The sequence below is a fragment of the Mchenga conophoros genome, linkage group LG17 (genome assembly GCF_057382185.1).
Source record: "Mchenga conophoros isolate Kocher_MC1m ecotype Shallow Benthic linkage group LG17, M_conophoros_male_GT1.1, whole genome shotgun sequence".
In the NCBI taxonomy this organism is placed as follows: domain Eukaryota; kingdom Metazoa; phylum Chordata; class Actinopteri; order Cichliformes; family Cichlidae; genus Mchenga; species Mchenga conophoros.
The window spans coordinates 26237967-26246126 of record NC_140542.1 but is presented as its reverse complement, the minus strand read 5'-3'; the positions used below and the strand labels follow the sequence as shown (position 1 = coordinate 26246126).

The window sequence follows — 8160 nt, the reverse complement described above, 5'->3', positions numbered from 1 at the left end:
CGATTTCCAGAATGAGATTATTATTCAAGACAAGAAGCTGAAGCCAAAGCTTTGTCGTAGGAGTCCAGGAGAGCTAAGGCACAGGAAAACAAGATAAGTAACGCACTTAGTAGCAAGAACATGGAGCATAGTCTGTGGTCCCCGCATGCTTCAAAAGATCCACCATCATCCCTGTGCCCAAGAACAGCAAACCCTCATCCCTGAACGATTACTGGCCAGTTGCACTGACCTCGGTAGTAATGAAGGTGTTTGAGAGGCTGCTGAAGAACATCATCTCCTCCTCCATCCCAGACACTACAGATCCGCTGCAGTTCGCCTACAGATCCAACAGATCCACAGAGGATGCCATCGCCCACGTCCTACACACCACTCTCAGCCATGTGGACAAACAGGGTAACTATGTGCGAATGCTGTTTGTTGATTACAGTTCAGCGTTTAACACCATAGTGCCCTGCAGACTGTTCACAAAGCTGAGGGATCTGGGACTTAACAGCCGTCTGTGTGCATGGGTGTTGGACTTCCTCACTGGCAGAACTCAGGTGGTGAGGGTGGGCAGGTGCTTCTCCAACAGCATCACCATCAACACAGGAGCACCTCAGGGATGTGTCCTCTCGCCACTGCTCTACTCCCTCTACACTTCAGACTGTGTGGCCACCCATGGCTCCAATACCATTGTGAAGTTTGCTGACGACACAGTGGTGTTGGGTGCCATCTCCAACAACGATGAGGCAGCCTACATGGATGAAGTGAAGAATCTGGCATCATGGTGCCAGGACAACCACCTCCAGCTGAATGTCAGCAAGACCAAGGAGCTGGTGGTGGACTTCAGAAGGGGTCAGCACAGAGACTACAAGCCCATTATCATCAATGGAGCTCCAGTGGAGAGGGTGCAGTCCTTCAAGTATCTTGGTGTCCACATCTCCTCAGACCTGACATGGGCTGCCCACATTCAGGTCCAGACCAAAAAGGCTAGGCAGCGCCTGTATCACCTACGACAACTGAGGAAGTTCAGGGTCTCTCCAAAGATCCTCAGGATTTTCTATACAGGGGCTGTGGAGAGCATCCTCACACAGAACATGACATCGTGGTTTGGGAACAGCTGTGTGAAGGACCAAAAAGCTCTCCAGAGAGTGATCCGTACAGCAGAACGCTGCTGCAGGATTGCTCTCCCCCCGCTTTAGGACACCTACACCAGGAGATGCCGGACTAGAGCAGCGCAGATACTGAAGGACCCGTCCCATCCAGGCAACAAACTGTTCCAACTTCTGCAATCTGGTAGAAGGTTCCGCATCATCCGGGCAAGGACAGGAAGACTCAAGAGGAGCTTCTATCCCCAAGCCATCCGTGCCCTAAACACACACACCCGCCCTCTCACATCATCTATAATTGACTGAGACAGGACTCTCTTCCAGACACTAAACCAAGGCACAATGTACATTTCAATTCCTTTAATTTTAAATATGTTTATATTGTCTATCCTGTAAAATAGTCAGATGTCCATTCATATTAATGTACAGAATTCACCTGCTTGCTGCTACTACTGCACATTCACCCAGTGTGTATATATATATATATATATATATATATATAATGTTCTTCCTCTACACCCCCCCCAATTTTTGCACATGTCGAGGAGCGTGTCAGGCTACATTTCACTGTGTGTTATACTTGTATAACTATGCATGTGACAAATAAAGAACCTTGAACCTTGAACCATAGGAGCTGATTCCCAACTTGAAGTAGCTGAGGAACTGGCGGTAAAGGAGAGTCAACAGCTGTGTGCCAATCAGGGGCTGCATCCTTCGGAGGCACCGGCCCACGTAGACCATGAAGGTCGGGTCTTCTGAATAATGCAGCCCCTGAATTGGACAGCAAACGTGGAGTTTAAATCGCTCAGCCTGATTGCTCCAGGTGCACAGAGCTCCTGGAGAGGTTGCAATCCTGCCCAGGGGCCGAGACCAGAGAAACTTGGGGGACCTGGTTGAAATTTCCAGCTCCTCACCCGGATCATGACAGAACCTGTCTGGAACTGAGAAAATCCAAAATAAATTCAAACTTATGCACCCAGTTATTCATTTAGAACGTATTTAAAGATGCATACTGTACAATCATTCCACCCCGGAAAAAGTAAAGTTCAAAGAAATTGTTAAAACCCCAAATTACCATCACATTCATGCATGTATTCTTTCTGTTGGTCTGCTTTCCCCTCTGATTTCTCCCTGAGGATGAACCCTAGCTTCTAAAATCTGTTTTATTGATCTAATTAATTTGAGTGCTGGTCCTGTCATTGACAGATGGAACTCTGAGTGATATAAAATATTACAACACACAATACACATCTCTCCACAGAATATCTAACTGAGATTGATGACGACAACTAGTTTTTATTTCTTAGTTTGTTGGAGTGTAATTCACATCCACTGCGTCACTGCAGCAGAGGAGCTCCTTGAGCAAACATGAATAATTGAACTGGGTCTGGACAAACACGACTCATGATTAAAAACACACTGTGACAACATTAAGAGCTTTACAAACACAAATCAGCAGAAAATGCATAGGCAGGAAACCGTGGAGTCCGACAATCTCACCCTAGGGGACAAGTTTCCTGCCTGACCTGGTGATGATTTAAAATAGAATAAAATTTAAATGAAGGAATTGTGGCTGTAGCTAATAGAGGTGAGCTCCCTCGCCGTTTGTCGGCAGTGCTAAGGAACAGAGTCTGGCTCTCTGTGGGAATGGCTTTTACTTTTACTTCAAACTGCAGGAATACCAATGAGACATTCATAACTAGGACCGCTGCCAAAACAAGCTCTCAAAGCCTCCTTTATAGATGGGCTCTGATGTCCCTGCTTAGTGCAGTAATAAGAAGTTGAAATTAAGTATTGGGGCTGAGAGAGAGAGTCTGCAGCGGAGGACTGCCTCTTCGCATTTCTCACTCTGACTGTAGATGGGGGTTAAGTGGGTATATTACTGTAGGCAAAGATCAAAGAGATGATTATGATGTACTGTGAAGTTGCACTTGAGACTAAAAGCGCTTCTTGGCAATGTGTCATTATTGTAAACAGGCATTACTTCTGAGCATGGATTGAAGTTTGATCAGGATCATTCAAGGCTCCAATAATTGACAGCTAAATCACATCAGTGCCTCACTTTCTTTTTTTCTGCATTTGTGAAGGTGATGCAAAAGTGACTCCATTTAAGCTATTTCATACCTTTCTGTATTGTTTCTTAATCAAAATTCTGAATTGATCTGATGAAAAAGGTTTGCCTGTCCACAAATATACATTCACTGGACACACCTTAACAGCAGTGGATTGGACCCCTGTTTTGTATTGAGAACTGCATTAATTTTTCATATTGATATGACAGTTTCACACTGTTGCTGAAGATTTATGATACAAACTACATCTCAAAGGTGCTCTATTGGATTGAGATCTGGTGACTATGGAGTCTGTTTGGGTACAGTGACATAGCGTGTTATCCTGCTGGTGCAGCAATCAGAAAATGGGTACACCTTGATCATAATGGGATGGACATGGTAAGTGAATACTCAGGCATAACAATGCTCAAGTAGGCTGTGGTGTTTAAATAATGCTCAGTTGCTGCAAAAGGGATCAACTGTGCCAAGAAAATATTCTCCACACCATTACACCACCAGCAGCAGTCTGAATCATTAATACGAGGCATGATACTCGATGTCCAGTTGTCACACAGAAATCATCTCATCAGACCAAGCAAAGTTTTCCAGTCTTGTATTTGTTTTTTCTAATCTTGGTGAGCTCATGCCAGTGTCATTTTGACTCAGTTTCCTGTTCTTGGGTGACTGGAGTGCCACCCAGTGTGGTCTGTAGCCCATCTGCTTTGGGGTTCAATTTATTGTACATCCAGAGATGCTCTTCTTCAGTAGATCAGCAATTTCTGAACTACTCACATCAGCCTGCCTGGCACAAAATAACATGCCACGTTGAAATGTGTCATACCTAAGTGCACGTCTCATACCTAAATGCACGAAACTGCTGCCACGGTTGGTCAGATATTTGCATTAATAAGCAATCGAATAGGTGTACCTAATAAACAGGTACCTTAATTAGAATGCACCTTGGTAACAAAGCTAGCTAGTCGGTCCAAGCATTAGTAGATAACTCCCTGTCCCATGCTGAAAACAAAACAAAACAAAACAAAACAAAAAAACAAGTTGCTGAAGCCAAAATCCCAACCTTGCATCTTCAAACAATAAACTAAATGCGACTGTAACAAATCTCTGGATCAACTAGTACAAAGACTTTTTAAATGTGACATATTGAATGTCCTGTCCTATTTTTTAAATGTTATAATCATTAAGCCATTCAATAAATACTTGACTCCATGTATCTTTGTCACGAGCCAGTTTTTGAGTTTACTTGATAGATGTTGGTGACATTTCCCATAACCTGTTATATACTCTATGGTATTTAACCTCCTAAGACCCGAGCTCTTCCACGGCATGCATTTTTAATTTCTCTTTGATATTTGGGCATATTGGGACCCGATGAACGTAAATACAAAGAATTTTTTTTACCTGATTTTTGTTTCTAAGAAAAATAAGAGCCACATATGAGGATATTTGTTTAAAATTTCGATAGAACAGCAGCAGTATAATGTCCTCGTAAGTAGATATCAGGCCCTTGTAGAGCAAAATTGAGTATTTTGGTCTAAATAACCCAAAATGTGATGTCCACATATGTGGACGCCAGGTCCTAGGAGGTTAAAGAACCAGTGTAAAACATTTCAATTCAGATTCAGAGTTGCAAAGGTACTGCATCCTATTACCCCGTATAGGGCAGGGTCTTGACAGTACAAAGACCCAATGAGGTCGAACGTGCTTCAGTGCACTTGTTCCTGATTGCGTACCCTACCGTTTCCCCATTTCCTCATGCACATTATTTGCCTCGCCTGTCGCTAATACCTTTTTGGAAGCAGTGAAATGCACTTTACTGCTTTCTCTAGTCAAGCATCAGGAACTAGGTGTTTTCCAGGCCAGTGAGTGTGTGTGTGTCACTTTGGCCGCAAAGAGCAAGAGAAATAAAAGCTTTGAGAGTGTGCGAGCATCAATTCATTATCAAGGAAATGTTGAAGGGCTTTGCCCTTTCACCTGCTTCTCACTTGAATGGAGCCATATTGCTTTGTCCAGAATGTGTGCTGCTCGAACTTCCTTTTATTCCTTGCTTGACCCCTTTGCACGCTCTCTGTCTCCCTCCTACAGTGCTTGTTTTCTCTTGCTTCTTCATATTCTTCTTTCATGCTCTTTTCTTCTCCCGGCGATGTGCTTATCAGTGTGATAAGATATAAGATAGGACATGAATGGAATATTTTAGAACTTAAGTGCTGTAAACAGTAACAGTACTTTTTAGAGGTGCAGCTGGGAGAAGCTAATGTGTGGCCACTGGCCACTTTAGGCTAGCTCTAAAAGTAAGTCAACACCATAGACCACCATATTAAACTGTCCAGCAAAATACTTTGTTCAACCAGAAGTGAATTTCTGCACAAGTCACCCTTTTATTTTGTATTAAGATGTGTAGACAGTGTTTGATGTGTGCCGACTCTGAGTGACTGGGTGCTGTTTGGTCTTGTTTAACTGTTGGTTGTATCAAAAGGAGTCAGATGGTCATTTTCTTTGGAAATACATTATTTTAAGCCTGTTTACTCCTGGAAGAAGAAGCATCCCATCTATTATTTTTTCCCCTGGCGCTGTGTATGTGACAGCCTATTACAGCAGCTCACATTATTTAATTTTTAAAGAGTTCATGTGTTGATAACTGTGATTTAAGGACTTTTTGGTTGGACACTGATGTTAATCTGAGCAATAAGAAGAAATGTGGAGGGATTGCACTGATTGTGACCGAATAGAGGTGTAAAACTGATAATGCTACTGTGAAGGAACATTTCTGTGGCCTGGATATTGAAATGCTAGCTGTTTTCATGCTTTCATTTTACTCATCAAGGAAAATCAGTCTGAATTGACACGCTGTTTGGATTCCTCCATCAGCTGACGCAGAGGTGATCCAAATGACTGGTTAATGGATGTGGATAATTTATGCATCCAGACTGTCCTCTGTATGTCATGGTGTGAGGAATATGGAGCCAAATGCAAGATGGGTTAATATAAAATATACACACATTGAGGGCTAAGGGGCAATGAGTCACATCTGGAGAAATATACACATCTAAAAATTTACCATGAAAGAACACAGGGAAGGCAAGAAAAACTGAAACAAAAAATGCAAAAATTAAAATTGAAAACATGAGCAAAAATCAGATAGCTGAACTAAAATGAAAACCGCCTGAGAATATAAACATAAAGAAACCACATAGGAAATATCTGCTGAAGGTAAAAGAATGCAAAACTCAAAATACAAAAAACAAGAATCCAAAGTAGATAAAAAAATTAAACTGACTCCAGTTTCAGAGCACTTGCAGAAACTATTTCTCTGTGTTTCAGCTCTGTTTGCCTCAAGGACAAATACAGATCTTTACACCTCATATTTAAAACCTGCATTAATTTTACATTTGAGCTACTTAATGTATCATTCATATATATATATATTACACCTTAAAGATGAGGTGTAAGATAATCTGTAAAGGGCTGAATGTTATGCAAAGTTTTAAAAAATGAGATAAAGTGCTGAGCTTTAAGGTATATATAACAGTGATCACTGGTTCCTTTGAAACATACTGTATGTTTATTTCAAGCCAAATGATCCAGGATCGCTGAATTGGAGACCTGGCTTCACACCCTTGAAAAACCAAAAGCTAGGCAGATTGTTCCAAAAAGCCAAGGAAACAGGATGGCCGGGTACGGTGAGGAGGAAGCATAGTCTTAAACAGAAGCTCCTGTACATCACTAGCCTGTTCATGTGTCAACCCATTTTCCCCTTTTCGGGGACACACCCACCGGGAATCAAACTCTGTTAATTGGCGATTCTGTTCTGAGACATGTGAAGCAAGAGACACCAGCAACCATAACCAATTATCTTCCAGTAGCCGGAGCAGGTGACACTAAGGGAAATTTAAAACTGCTGGCTAAGGTTAAACATAAATTCAGTAAAACTATAAGTCATGTCGGCAGTAATGACACCAGGTTACGTGAGTTGGTCAATATTGAATCGGTGTGTAACTTTGCCAAAACTGAACCAGGTGTGACATGTTTAGCCGCATGTTTTCCTTAAATTGCTGTCTGAGTGGTGTCCAAAAAAATGACGTGGACTTTATAGATAATTGGGTAACTTTCAGGAGGGAACCTGGTCTTGTTAGGAGAGACGACATCCATCCAAGTTTGGATGACGCAGCTCTCATTTCTAGAAATCTGGCCAAATTTATTAGACCCCCCAAAATGTGACTATCCAGAGTCGGGACCAGGAAGCAGAGTTGTAGCCTTCAGCTTCTCTCCTCCTGTTATTCTCTCAAAAGCCCATCCCCTTAGGTGGGGGCAGGATGATTATGTTAGTTTAAATGGATCAACACTCCTGAGTTATTGTCAGAAGCGAGGGTGTATCAGCAATCTTCCACTCCAGCTTGTTAATCAATCAAAGACATTTGAAAGCCTGACACTTGTCCACCCTAGCCTAGCTGGGAAAACTCAAAAAACTGTTTTATTTGTTATCTATTGTCTACTTGGACCTCGCTTGTCTGATTTTTTGTAATAACATTTAAATTTACAATAATTGATTTCATAGAAGTGGGAAATAGATTCGATCACAGAAAATGTGTTTCTGAAAGTGCTGTAACTAAGTTTAAGAATATAATTCATCCACTGATATCGTCCTCAATGCCTTGTGCCAGCACAGTGCAGAGCAGCTACCTGATGGTGACTATGATGTAAATATTTTTACTTCTTCACTGCTTACAACTCTGGATACTGTAGCGCCTCTGAAAAAGAAAGCCTCAAATCAGAAGTACTTGACTCCCTAGTATAATTCTAACATTTTCACTTTAAAGCAGATAACTCTTTAGATCCCATTCCTACAAAAACTTTCTATAAAGATGTCCTGCCATTAATTAATGCTTTACTCTTAAATGTAATCAACCTATCTCTAATAATCGGCTATTTATTGCAAGCCTTCAAGCTGGCAGTAGTTAAACCTTTACTTAAATAGCCATCTCTAGAGCCAGCTGCCTTGGTTA

The 8160-nt window shown here is 41.8% G+C and overlaps 1 pseudogene; it reads left to right on the top strand.

Annotated features, from left to right (window-relative positions):
* The first annotated feature begins 3529 nt into the window (after window positions 1–3529).
* On the top strand, window positions 3530–7375 carry LOC146555570 (uncharacterized; annotated as a pseudogene).
* The last annotated feature ends 785 nt before the right edge of the window (window positions 7376–8160 follow it).